This window comes from Callospermophilus lateralis, chromosome 4 (assembly GCF_048772815.1).
Source record: "Callospermophilus lateralis isolate mCalLat2 chromosome 4, mCalLat2.hap1, whole genome shotgun sequence".
In the NCBI taxonomy this organism is placed as follows: domain Eukaryota; kingdom Metazoa; phylum Chordata; class Mammalia; order Rodentia; family Sciuridae; genus Callospermophilus; species Callospermophilus lateralis.
The window spans coordinates 61,494,602-61,509,513 of record NC_135308.1 but is presented as its reverse complement, the minus strand read 5'-3'; the positions used below and the strand labels follow the sequence as shown (position 1 = coordinate 61,509,513).

The following is a 14,912-nucleotide window of genomic DNA, read 5'->3' as shown; positions in this document are numbered from 1 at the left end:
GGACCAAGATGAGTAAATTAAAGTTAGATAAAAAAGAAGGGAGAAAATTATGTTCTTACAACCATTGAGTCTTTATGGTTATGCTTGTTTGGTTAGAGAAAAAGACATGTTCTCTTAGGTTGAATTTTAACTTTATTAAATCATACTGTATCTATTCTTTCATTTGTGACAGTTCAGAAATAAAGTAAAACCAGAAAGTATATTCTGTTTCATGTACCATAGGCAATTATATTCCTCAAATGAATAAATTTTTTAAAATCATAAATTTTAGGAATATATGGGCTTTTAATATTATCACCATATTTAATAACACATTAAATAGGTTTTCACAACATTAGAAGGAATGTAAAGTTAACAAAATGCAACCTGTTTGTCATGTTTGATAAGACCCAAGGTGGAGGGCTTCCTTAGATATTGAATTTCCCATACATTGGGGCATAGTCCTTATCTATGTCTGGTCAGAAGTGACTACAGCAGAAAACAAGCTAAAGATAGGGAGAAAAGGTCCAGGAATGAATCCTGTATATCAGCAAATTTGAGCAACATTAATAAAGCTCACAGTTCTAACTTCATAACCCAGAAATACTCCTATTTGGCTAATGGGCCTTGGTACATATTGAAGTACAATTGGGGAGGTGGTAAAGAGAGTTCAATAGAAACCTTCCTTAACACATCCAAGAAGTAAGAGCCCCTCCACCTCATCCATCTTGTAATTTCTGTTCTTTTTCCAATAATCATTACAGACTCCAAAAACCTAGTTCCAAGAGTTGCCCAGTTTCAAGGGTCTCCCACTTCACCTCCCAGTAATATCTGCCAATGGTAAAAGTCTGAGTACCCCACGCAAGAAAGCATTCTGATGTTGGGTTGATCCAGGAGGCACCTTGTGGATCACATCCAACATTCATGCTTCTCAACTCTCTTTATAGGAAGACGTGGCAGTTGGCTCTTTCAGGACACAGAGTAATAGCAACTGTAAGAAAAATATTGCAGATATGAATGTAAAAAATAAGAAGTTAAAGTCTTTAAAAAAAGTCTTCCTGTGAAGAAATGATATTACTGAGAAATGTGATATTGTAACAGCAACAATGATTTTGAATGTGAAAATCTAATAAATTATGGGCATGAATAGTAATTCTACAGAACAAATAAATTCCTTACCACAGACTCATAAATTTGTTGACAACGTGAAAAATCAAATATTGAGTCGAATATGAAACCAATATCTTTTAATTTTATTTTTGTTTCAAAATAGCTACAGAGAGGATGTCCTGAACTCTCTGGAGACATAAAAATAAGTATCAGAAAAATATTCCTATTTCAAAAAAAAAGGTGTCATTCTGTGGACGAGAGGTGAAGATTTTCTCTATTGTAAGCTTTTATAAGCAACTGTATAAAAATCTATTTATATATTTTAGAAAGTATCACTTTATGAAATTAATTCTTATTCACATTTTCTAAATATTCAAATATATTGTACATGCTGCTGGAATCCACTTCAATCCTTTCTGTTATTCCTCAAATCTTGTAATTTTAGAAAGAATAATTTAATATTTATTTATGCAAATCTTTTCACTATCCCTAAGTTTTCTGCATGTTCTGCACTGCCCTGAATTTATGAGATTTAACATGTAGCTTTTTATATTGAGCAAACTGAAATCATTTTTATTTTTATTTTCCTTTCTTGGTGATAAAGTTGATTTATTTTCTTAGATTTTCTATAGCTATTCAAAATTTTATGTCATATACATCATATATACCCATGGTAAAGCTTCTCCTAACAATTCAAATTTAGCAGAGTAAGGTGGCTTATGTCTGAAATCCCAGAAGACTGGGATAAGCAATGAAAAGTTCAATGCCAGCTTGGGCAAATTCATGAGACTCTGTTACAAAAAATACTGGGGGCTGCATATCTGGCTAACTGGTAGGGTGCTTGCCTAATATGTGGGAGGCCCCAAGTTAAAATGCCAGGGCCATTTTTTTAAAATACTGAATGTACTGAACAACTGCATAAATTTGTTTGTGAAATTGAATAATGAAACTTAAATCTGAGTATAGCTCTGTTTATTAAAATTACCAATTTTTATATTGCTTATTTTATATATACCTCAGGACATATGAGCCTGGATTATATTTATGTAGTTTTTTTTTTTATTTTTCACTCTTTATACTGTAAATTTGACTATAGATACATACTCAAGGATTTGTAGTCATATTATTTATTTATAAAAATAAGTAAGATATTTAATAAAAGGGAAATACCACCCATGTGGTCCTAAGAACAAATAATACATAGGAGAATACTGCCAAAGCGCTTATGTTTACCTTGAAAGCAATTGAGCTGTGGATTAATCCAGTGATGGGCCCTGCACTGAGTTCTGGATTCAGAGACTGGGCTATATACAGCTGCATAGATTCAATCCTGCAATAAGGAAGATGCAGTGAAGTCAGAAAATCATGACTTTTCTTGATATGACCCTTTATAAGAATTCTAGCAACACACAGGTGTGGAAATACAGAAATCATCACTTTGTGAAATTAATTCTTATTCACATTTCCTAAATATTTAAATATATTTTAAATGCTGTTGAAATCCATTTTAATCCTTTCTGTTTCTCCTCAAATTCTGTAAATATGCTTAGTTTTCTGTTCACTTGCATATATATAAGAGTAAAAATCTGGTGTCCATTTCCAGTCTACACTGAAATCTCCCTATCTGCAGTCAAAAGCATCTCTAAGAACTAGAACTGGCTATTGCCTCCTTCACAGGGAGACTGTCAGAAGAATTCTAGGCAGTGATATCTGGTTTCTGGAGCTGAGCTAGCCTGGAGAACCCACAGAGTTCTAATGCTTTAAGTTTATTTCAACTATCATTTTAAACTGTCAACTTATACATACAAAATTAACAAATCTCTAGAGGTTTCACACATTGGAGCACTCTACCTCTCCTGTTAGCCTGTGTTCCCACTATTAGCTCTGTGAGGTGTTTGACTTCATCAGCCTTGTGTACACTTAGTATTTCTCCTTCATCTGCATAGGCTTTCCAGAACTGGAAAGAAAACCAGGAATGAAAGGATTTTGAAATAATTTCTCTTTTGCAACATTTTTATTGAAGCTACTCCTAAAATTACTGAGAATGAGAACTAAGAAAGATGTCAAATTAGGTGGGGGAAGAAAAATGTAGATCAATGACAAGAGGGACTGAGTATTCCAATGAATCATGTGCTGTAATAGTCCTGACAAGTACTGTAAAAATTGCAAAAGGATCTGTTGGGAGGCATGTAAACATTCACCTGTACATTGTGTCTCCAATGACCTCGGAAAAGAAAAATAAAAATTCTGTGTGATTTTTACAAGATCCCTCTATCATTAAGTACAGTGTGAGATTTTTGAATCAGCTCCAGAAGCTACTAGTTTCCAAGAAGTTCTGTCTTCCATCCTAGGGTGCATTTCCAACTTCTTTTCTACTCAATAGAACACAGTCCACTATAGAATCCTGGTAAAGTGTGGTTCTGCAATATTCTGTGTGTGTGGGAGGGGATGATGCTGTGGAGTCTGGGTTCTGCTGCAACCATAAATAAATTGCAGCAATTGTCTAAAGACCCTGTGTCTCAGGTGAGCAGACACAAAGCAGTAGCAATAAGGTCAATATTCCTGAATCACCCCATCTTGTTACGTCTGTGAATTAACAAGAATACCCATGTGCAGCTTACTACTTGGTGAATTTCTAAAAGTCCCAAATATGTTGTTGATTTTCAGAAGGGGACTATCCATTAATCATTCCATACATTTTTGTTACTTACAGATAACATAGGAGGGATCCTTGTTTTTAGAATTTCTTGGAAGAAGTGACCTCGTAGCAAAGTAATCACAGTTGTGGAGAAATATGTTTGTACAACCAAATTTGAAGCAACAAGGAAAGTGGATTTCAGTTGTGAAATGCAATAGCTATACATGCCTGTCCTATATTCCCATGTATCAGTAGTTACCTGGAGTGACTCCACATCTTGTCTGTGGCATATTTCCTTCAGTTTCTCTTGAGATCTCTGTCATATGAATCATTCTGGTTTTACTCTCTTTGAGCTGCTCAAAAATATCTTTCCTCTCTTTCTGCATCCTGTCTGAATGATGCCATTCTTCCTCATAGTAAAATGGAGGCATCTTCCCATATTCAACTCTGATTGCTTCTCTTCTTAAATTTATGTAGTTCTGCAGTAAAATTAAATTCATCAAAATATGAACCTATCCCTCTAAATCCTGTTGAAACTCCCTAATTCTAGGACTTCACTTTCCTATGTTTATATATCAATATTCCACCATTGGAATTCCACATCATGTACTATCACAAGAATGGGATTCTAATCAGAATAAGTTATAATCTAAGTATGAATAATAGGTCAAAGTACATTCTACTGTCATGTGTATTTTAAAAGGACAAACAAAAAATAAAATAAACTCCCAGATTCTTATTTGTATTATTAACAATCATATTTAAGCCTTCATCTTGTCAAACTTTCAGAATCCACAAATTTTTATTCCTTTCCTTTTTTACAAATACTCATGGCTCGTTTCTTTCTTTCTAATTAATTTGCTGAGGCTAGACTCAAACTTGTAATCTTTCTGCCTTAGCCTCCCAATCAGCTGAGATTACAAGACTGCACTACCATGTCCTTTTCTCTGCATCATGGCCAACAGTTTTAATCAACAGGTTACATTCACTTAATTCATGATAAAGAGTTTTCTAAAACAATCCACACACACACAAAAAAATTTGTTTTATCCTTTCCAACCCATATGTGAGGAAACATGACCCATTTCATACTTAAGGACTTTAGACTACAATGAATAGATTGAAATCCTTTCACTCTTCTTGAGTTTAAGCCAAGTCACTTACACCTACATACTGTAACTTCAGAGTACAATAGTCATCTCCAAGCACTTCACCCAGCTAACTGTAATACTGAAGTGTCATTTAGCACCTGATCTTATTATCTCTCTGAGACCATTTTCTTAAATTCTCTTCAAAAGTCATTCCAATCTATGACATCAACTTCACCATAACTTCAGTAACCTCCCTCCCAATATACCAGTGCAATTATTTATCATGTGCTTCTCTCTGGGTTGAAATTCTATGGCTATGTTCCTCTTCAGAACTGAATCTTAAAGTATTTTTTTAGTTAAAAATTTTGCCACCAACTATTTAAAATTGAAACCTAATTTGCAGTCTGTGCTCCTTTACTCATTTTCACCTTTCCTGCTTAATTAGTCTAAAAAATGTTATTGTGCTCTAATATATCAAGAATTTTACTTATTACATGATGGTCATTTTCCTTTCTGATTTGTATCTTAACCTTTCCAATAAAAGATTTTTGCAGCCTTGTTTTCTGCATGTTATTTAGCTTATTATTTGTAATAGAGTTATTATGAAACAATTTTTAAATTAATTTTAATTTAAATTATAAGACACTCAGGATAAACATCCACAAAGAAAATAAGTTATTTAAAAATTATTCTCAAATTTGTAATCTTCTACTCAAACACAAAGCTGCTTCACTAATCATATTTCCCCTCCATACTTTATTTTATGTTGTTAAATATTAATTCTTTGGAGTAATTTCAGACTGTTCTTATATTTGAACCATTTATCCCTCTCTCTGAAATTTTGCACCCATTTATGACCACTTATTTTTCACTAGCAGTCAGCTTAATCTGCTTTGGAAGCTACATTTGAATTTTCAGTAACTACCAAATGCCACTTTTGCCTGCCATTTACATCATCCCAGCACATATGACATTTTGAAATGGCCTAGTTTTTTATACCTGTTGTGTAAGTACTAAGTGTACCTTTACATGTAGTAAAGCAGAGTGATTTTGATAATATCTGTGTCTCAAATAGAAACCCTATCTAAGGGCCAAACTGGTATAACTAGAAACTGAGGAAATACTTTTACTATTGACTCCTCCCCTTTCTTGTTCAATCCTAGAGAACACTAGAGTTTCAGATCTATTTCCTACTTTAAATATTGCATATATGACCCCTAAGTTTATGTTGAAGGCAGAAGTATAGCACTAACCTCCCATAGGTCCATAGTCAATATCTCCATGGCCAGGTTTCTGTGACTTTCACAATATTTTTCCCATAAACATTGCATTTTCTTCAGCAGATTCTTCTGTACAAGAACCATAAGTTAGAGAAGCAGCAAAAAAATTGTGTAACATTCAGACCTTCACATAGGGAAGAAATCAGAAATGAGAGATAAATTAACCTAATTGAAAATAATAGGGTCATTATGTTTTCTTTGTTCCTTTCAGATGTTTGTCAAATATGGGAAGCCTGAGACTTGGAACCCAGAAGGCATTCTGAATGGGAAACATAGAGTCATCTGTTCCCCCAAGAAAACAGACCCATGTTGATTTCTTTGATCTTTTAAGAATGAATCTTCAGAGAAATCACTTTCCCTGTGCTCCTCACCAGCACTTTCAATTGGCCATGTGTGTGAGCTTCATACTCCTGGGATTTAGAGCAGAGCAAACAGAGAAAGTTCTTGTCTTCTTCACAGAAAATCTTCTTCATCTCCTTATGAGCCTCACGCATGTGTTACTCCAAGCTCAGAAATTGCCAAAGACTGTTTTTATTTTTTTCCTGGTCAGGGCTGCCAGTTTCTTCACACAAACATTTGTTTTAAAGTCTCTCTTCTGTACCATCTGCTTGCATACAGAGAAGGTAACAAGAACTGAGAGATCATGCCAGCCAAGGTAGATACAGGGCCTACAAAAGCTGTGCCCACAGGCTAAGGTGACTGGATCTATAAAGTACTTCATGCAGATAGGGTAGATGATTTCCTTCCGGAAGGCTTGCTTGATTCTGGAATCCATATTTTTGAAGTAGAAGAAGAAGAAGAAGAAGAAGAAGAAGAAGAAGAAGAAGAAGAAGAAGAAGAAGAAGAAGAAGCAACATGTTATTTCTGAGCCTGATTAGGCAAAATGGTTCTTCAGACCCATACCTGGGGAGTAATAACTACATTTTAATTTTCTTAAAAAATGGTCATTAAAGTAGTACAAACTCTATTGTATAACACAAAAGAACTGATGCACAAGGAGAGCCTTCAGCTTTATGTCAGGCATAATTCTGATTAGATAACTCATATTCCTGCCATACTGAGTTTCTGCTCCCACCAGAATAGAAATTTGAATATTAATCATCTGGCTGTGGGTGTAGGACTTGGGTCATAAGGGGACTACAAACAATTATAATTGTTTCCATTCATCTTTTCAATAAAAGGAAAATGAAAGCAGGTTTATTGAGGAAAGTCTACTTGGGCCAATGAAGTATGAGAAGTTCACTAGAAAGAGCCCAGCTCTTTAAAAGTAAAACTCACAAAATCAAATATATATATTTGAAACCAATAGGAAGTATAATTATAAAACGGTATTTTTTTAGGTCGACCAGAAGTTGGGTGTTCCACAAAGGATGCCTGCAGGCTGGAGAGTTGGAAGAACAAGTAGCTGTACAGTTCAAGAGGCTTAAGCTTCAAAACAAGAGGGATCAATTCCAAGTCAAAGACTGCAAGTTTCTGGAAACTCCCTAGGGAATCACTGGCAGAGTCTGCTTTGGAAGAGTGAAGAAGCCAGAATCAGACAATTTCAGATGCTCAAAACAGCAATCAAGAAACAGTTCAAAAAGAATCAAGATGGCATCTGCTGTTGCTTCTTTCTTCTTCCTACTTTTATTCCATCCAATCCATCACCCTATTGGACTGTATTGCCCCCAGTTAGGAAGAATCTTCATTTCAGTTGGCTATCCCATATGCTAATCATTCCTAGACACACCCTCTTGACCCACCCAGAAATCTCTAAATCTTCTTTATTTCTTAATCCAACCAAGGTGACAATTCACCTTAACCATTGCACACATAAACCACATCAATTCAAAAAATAAAACCAATCTAGGTTTTCTGTAAGGGTAAGAAATAATAAAAAAATGTTTTTTGTTTGTTTGGTTTTGTTTCTCTTTTAATCTTGAGGATTAAAAAACTAGATAAATTATTTTTAAAAAATAATCTTATTACAATCAACATGCTATTTTCATCACAACCTTATTTCTTGGGTACTCTAACAATTATAATCCTGATTTCTGGCAGAAAAATTGGAGCACAGTTAAAGTTACATGTTCCTCTTCATTTTTTTAAAACAAAAGAGAAGACTTATTTGATTTTATTTTTTTTAAAACACTTATTTGCTTTTTTTAAATAGATCTTTATTTTTATTTATTTATATGTGGTGCTAAGAATCGAACTCCCTGCCTCACACTTGCCAGGCAAGTGCGCTACCACTGAGCCACAGCCACAGCCTGAGAAGACTTATTTTAATCTAAAATATGCATAATCATATCTTAACAGAAATCTTTATTCTAGCAATGCTGAGTAGTTGATCTTCCAGTTCTTAGTAACACTGATGAATTTAAGAGGAAAATAGAAAAATATTGTAATGCTGATAGACTTCAGAGGTAATTCACAATTATTAACTAGAAAAAATTTTATAACTTAAGATGCATCAAATGAAAGACAATCAGCCTCATAAAACTATGTCTTAAAATAAATTATTGGTCAAATACTTGGGTTCTGACTCTTGGTGTTGGATATTTCAGGGAAACTTTTCATGCCCCTATTGCCACTGTTTGCAGTTCTCACCGCTGTCTTAGTCATTTAAAATTAAGTTCAAAAGTTCAAGCTATAAAGGGACAGCATTTATATCATTTAAAAATAAAACTTCTAAATACACTCAAGGTGCAAATATTAATACAGTAGTAGTTACAGTAGGCCCTCTATACCTGTGGGTTCTGCATTTATGAATTCAGTATATATATATATATATATATATATATATATATATATATATATATACACACACACACACACACACACACACACACACACAATATGTTGAACATGTTTTGTTCAGACTTTTTATTTCCTGAACAATACAGTATAACATAACTTTTACATTCATTTATTAGATTGCATAAGTAACCCCGAGATATTTGAAGTGTGTAGATTATGTGTAAATATTTCACCATTTCATATAAAGGACTCGAGAAAATACAGATTTTTTTTTAATTTACAGGTTACTAATACTAAGAGATGACTGTATTATAATAAATCTGGGATAAATAGTAAAGAATGCATTAAAAAAAAGAAAAGATCAAAATGCTGTAAACACTTTAGAGAAAAGTTAAATTTCACATATGAGGTGGAAAAAAAAGAATTATCATCCAGCATATTGTACTCCACTATGTAAAGATATTTTTTAAATAATTTTACTGTTACTCTTTGGAAGAACAACAAATTTGATTTAAAAATATTTACCATTCAGAAAAGTGTTTTTTTAAGTACTGAACACTAAATATAGGATCTCACACATGCTATGCAAGCTTTCTCACACTGAGCACCTACCCAGCCTTTTTATATTATTTTTTAATTTTTTTTTGGGGGGGAGGAACAGATCTCACTAAGTTGCCAAAGCTGACCTTGAACATGCAGTCCTCCTACCTCAGACACCCAAGTCACTGGAATTACAGGTGTTCACCACCATGTCTGGTGTAAAACAGATTAAACAAACAGGATGCTGTGGCACATGTCTGTAATACCAGCAATTTGCAATGCTGAAGCAGAAAGATCACAAGTTCAAGACCAGCCTTCACAATTTAGTGTGGTCATAAGCAACTTAGTGACATCCTGTCTCTAAATAAAAAATAAAAAGGGGCTCAAGTGTGGTTCACCATCCCAAAAAAAAATTAAAAATAATTCTTCATAAGAGAAGATTTTAAAATTATAAATAAAAAATGAAAATATTAAAATATGGGGATTTCTCTGAGAAGAGAGAATAAACTTCAAAGTCACTGAAGTTTTAGTTTTAAAAAATAAAAAAAACACAACTTTTTTAATGTCCTCAGGAAAGAAAAAATGAATCTTAATAAAGTGATAGAAGTAATAATTGAGACAGATTTTTTTCTCATGAAAAAACAAAAAAGGACAAGATTAATAAATAAACCTATCTGTTATTATGGGGTATGACATTAACTCAAAAGTTTCAGAAGAAAAGTTTTACCTTCCACCTCCAACTTTTTCAAAATTTTTATGACTAAATTAAATAACAGACATAATCTAAGAAAAACTATAAATTAAATAAAATTTACTTTCCAAATGTCATGTGGAATATTTGGAATGTGATTCCAATGAGGAAGAATGGTTCTTCTTCCATTTTCCTACAGTGTTAGGATGTGAGTGGAGCCACATAAATGTAGTGTTGTTCCCATGTGGCACTTTCACGACCCAGGTTCCCTCCACAGGGCTTTACACTCATTTTCCCATGTTTATCATTACAGCACTGCCTGGAATGTTTGTTATTATTTCCTCACTGCATAGATGAAGAAATCAAGTAAAATGAAAGAGAATATATAATGTGCCAAAGTGATGGAGATGGCAAAATTTAGATGTATTAAATAAGATAGTCTTTGTTCATTCCACACAATTAATCTTTTGTGTATTTTTAAAATATGTGTTCAGAGCTATAGTATTGATTTTGCATCATTAATTTGTAAGTTGCCAAAAAAATTTAAGAAATTCTTAAAAGAAACATTCAGAGAATAAAAGGGACCTTAGGTTTTTAAAAGGAGCAGAAATAAAAATTTCAGTAGAAGATTGAAGAATGATAAAGTATAGTAAAGTTAAAAAATGAAAAAAAGCTGTTATCTCTCTGGTAAACAGGAAATAAAGCCAAGGGCTGGAGCTGGGGCTCAGCAGTAGATTGCTCAACTAGCACATGTGATGCCCTGGGTTTGATCCTCAGCACCATATAAAAGTGAACAAAATAAAAATAAAAGGAACGTGTCCAAATATTATATATATATATATATATATATATATATATATATATATATATATATGCCTTGTACCACGTGTGTGTGTGTGTGTGTGTGTGTGTGTGTGTGTATATATATATATATATATATATATATATATATGTACTGTAAACTTTTAGAGCAAAATTAAATTTCACATATGAGGTGGTACAAGGCATGTGTATATCTATATATATATATATATATATCTATATATAGAGAGATAGATAGATAGATAGTACAAGACTTTTAATAAAGGGGATCCTTTTTTAGCAATATTTTTAGAAAGGTGAAGTTAATCAGCTCCTGATTTGTAGATCAAAAAGAATTCAGAAACACTCACCTTGAAACTTCATTGTGTTACTCATTGTCACCTTTCTCCACCATCCTGGAGTTTTAGATGTTTAAGATCACTATTAAAAAAGAAGACTACAAACTGAAGTCTCAAGGTCTACAACATTTTTTGAAGAGAAATGTCTTTATAAATTTAGGAAATTTCTACACATGACACCACAAATTTTAAAAGCCCTATTAAACCTATAAAATTCAAATCAATAATAGGAATTATGTTCTATACTTTAGGGAAAAACCTAGAAGTAATTAATTGATTTTTTTGTTAATTTGACAAATTGTCATTGACATTGAAAAAGATGTAACTCCACTGAGACTTAAAATAACTTTCTCTCTCCTGGCATGGTGGTATATATCTGTAATCCCAGTGGCTTTCAGGAGGCTGAAGCAGAAGGCTTGTGAGTTCAAAGCTAAACTCTAAGGCACTAAGCAACTCAGTTAAGTCCTGTCTCTAAATAAAACGCAAAACTGGACAGGGGATGTGGCTCAGTGGTCGAGTGCCCCTAAATACAATCCCCAGTAACCACCCCCCCCAAAAAAATATATATGTAGTTTTGTTTTCTTTTTAACTTTTCAGTTAAAGCAATATGAGTTATATCTGAGAAATTCTGTACTCACCTGAAGATTCTATAATCAATCTCAACAAATTTACATGACAAACAGCAAATCCAATAATAGATTCTGTGTTTTCTGGGCTCTCTGGAAAACAGCTGAAACATTCAGTTCTCCACAGTTCAGGAGACCCTAAATGCTTTCTAACAGAGAGACTCTTATTTTAAGAAAGCCTTATCAAGATGCTTGCAGCCCCACTCAGATTAGATCTTGGCATTTGGAAATGCTCAGGAAATGTGTGCCTTTGAACATTTTCTAGATTGTTTTCTGATTTCCATAAATAACTCACTACAAATAGCCTATAGTAGGGATTTAATTTTGTAATTGACTTTCACACAGGGCACATGCAAATGGCTATTCCTCTCTGTTTCAGGGATCCCATATTTGAATCCCATTTCTTGCCCCACCTATGACTATGTTTGAACATTATACTTGAATATGCGTCCTTTCCTTCCTTGATAATTTCTGCCTTCTCTTCACTATGGCCTAGGATTTAATATTGTCTTTATCCTTGGGGTGGCTGGTCAATTTCTATAAACTCTATTGTTAAGGTGGCATTTGACCTCAAAATGTAACTGATTCTGGTGGCTTTAGAAGAATGAGTGTTAATGGGTTAAATGCCTGTCATTCTGGATCCATTAACTTTGAGCTTGGGAAAAGAAATATGAGTAATAGATTTTCTAAAATTCCAGATGATTTGGTTAAAAGCACAATTTGATCAAACTCAAATGACATGAAAGGATCTCTTGATGGAAACAAATGATAATTTGAAAAATAATGTTGAACTACATCTGAATTCAAACAAGTAATTCACTGAAGAGTACAACAACAGGAAATAAAGTATAAAAGAGTAAATTAATTTACTGCTTAAATGTATTGTTATCTTTACAAATCAATACATAAATCTGACTTAAAGTGTGGATTTGATAAAATGATGGATAGGAATGGACATAGCAACAGCTATGTACAGAAAAACCTCTGGAAGGCTGAAAGGAAAAAAAAACTAAAAAGTAATGAATTAATGTTTTTTGTTAGTTTGACAAATTTTCATTGACATTGAACAAGTTGTAAATCCACTGACACTTAAAATAACATACTTTCTCCTGGCATGGTGGCATATGCCTGAAATCACAGTGGCTTTCAGGAGGCTGAAGCAGGAGCTGGGTGAGTTAATCACTGTTATAATTCCTGTGATTTTTTAAATACTTTTGTTGTTTTCTTTTTTATGTGTTATGATTTTTAGTAATAAAAATAAATGCTGCAAAAGAATAAACTACTCATAAAAAATAATAACTATTATAATATGCACATCTTCCATAAAATCACATAAAAAGTTATTTAGGTTTTTGCAGTTATAATTAATTTTAAATAAGGCAATATTTTGTCAATGCTATTTGGTCAACTATACATTTATTGATCCAATAAATAAATATTATATGTTTATGAATTTAATAAAATATTTGAATAATTTTAGCATATTCACTTACTAAAAATCATGGGCTTTAAGTACATTATAGTAAGGCATTCAATTTCTCTGGAAAGCAAATTACCATTATTAAATTATGAAATTAGAGATTATTAAGAAATTATAGCCACCAATATTGTAATAATATGAAGTGAGTACCTTCATATATTATTAGATATGTTTGTATGACTTTGTTGGGGATTGCAAAAACAAAACAAAACAAAAATGTGCCTTAAAACTCTTAAAATCTGCTTGGCCATAGCCCAGAAATTCTAGTCCTAGCAAATGAGAAGAATTCATTAAGCAGCTTTTAGCAAGTATAAAATCTTAATTCAATAATTTCTCCCTTTGTCTCATGTAAAACATGACATACTCAGAAAAAGAATGTATATATTTTTAGTTTTCATCTTAGCATTAACCTTCAAGATGTAAATGTATTGGTTTTTTTTTTTTTTTTTCATTCTTTTGGGTTGGGAAATATATGGCAGCTGACCACCTTTACTCCATATTGCTTCTTGTGTCTCCAGTTGTTGCACTCAGCACACTGAATATGCAGCCAGGCTATGTGACCCGTGCCTCTAATGACATTAATCAGAAAAATAGCATTGTTGACATGTATGAATTTAGTACAAGACATTTCCCTTTATGTGTTGTCATTTTCACTTTGATGCTTATAGGCTAATGAAAAAGTAAAAACATGTATAAATATATTCAATTGGATAATGACTCCAGTGCAAGGTCTATATCTTACTCCTTAAGGAGACAATAGGAAAAATATCATTGAAATGAGGCCCACTTCCCTTTCATGATTGTGGACAATTCCTTCTGAGAAAACATCATTCAAAATAACATGAGCATTAGAGGAAATGTACGTATACTTATTTTCCTACATGTGACTTTCTATTTGAGTGTTGTGGGTAAGTGAGCCCCAACTATCCCTCTCTACAATATAGAATGATATATTTACAGAATAAATGCATGTGCTGATACATGTTTAGAACGTAATATTTGTTTTGTTTTTATGTTTTGGCTAAGCGAGTCATTTTCCAAGTTTGGGAAATGCTTTGTAAATGTAATTATGTAAGATGCCCCAATAGCTTCAGGAGCAATGATGCTTATGGTACTGGCCAGTATTTCTTGATGGTAAAACTGAAGAAGTAGCCAAGATCATCAGCTAGTTGCTAGGTGGGTTAGTCCTTTAATCAACACTGGCCTCTTGATAGTGCAGCAGGGTAGTTACTGGCAGTGAATTATTTGAAGATCATGCACATGAGCACAATCCCCAGGCAGTTATGCTATTGCCAAAGTACTCTGACACTCTTCCTTGGCCTCTCATTTAAGATTGTGTATCAATGGAGAAGCAAGGAGAACAAACTGAGTAAGAAGGGGAAGGATGTGGACTGTTGGGTACTTAGTTAACAAGGAAGTAGAGAACATGAACAAAAAATGACAAGGGTTTAGAAGTAGGATGAATTTGGAGTTTTTGACACATCTAGAAAACAATTTTGGTCTTAATATAATATAATAATGATAGATTAAAGCACCAGCTATGGTGACTTAGGACAAGAAAACACACATATTCATATA

At 33.2% G+C, this 14,912-nt stretch overlaps 2 pseudogenes; both read right to left on the bottom strand.

The window, feature by feature from the left end:
* Positions 1-458: 458 nt before the first annotated feature.
* LOC143398262 (tripartite motif-containing protein 51 pseudogene) lies at positions 459-2,729 on the bottom strand (annotated as a pseudogene).
* A 170-nt stretch (positions 2,730-2,899) lies between these two features.
* On the bottom strand, positions 2,900-6,873 carry LOC143398261 (putative tripartite motif-containing protein 49B; annotated as a pseudogene).
* Positions 6,874-14,912: the final 8,039 nt, after the last annotated feature.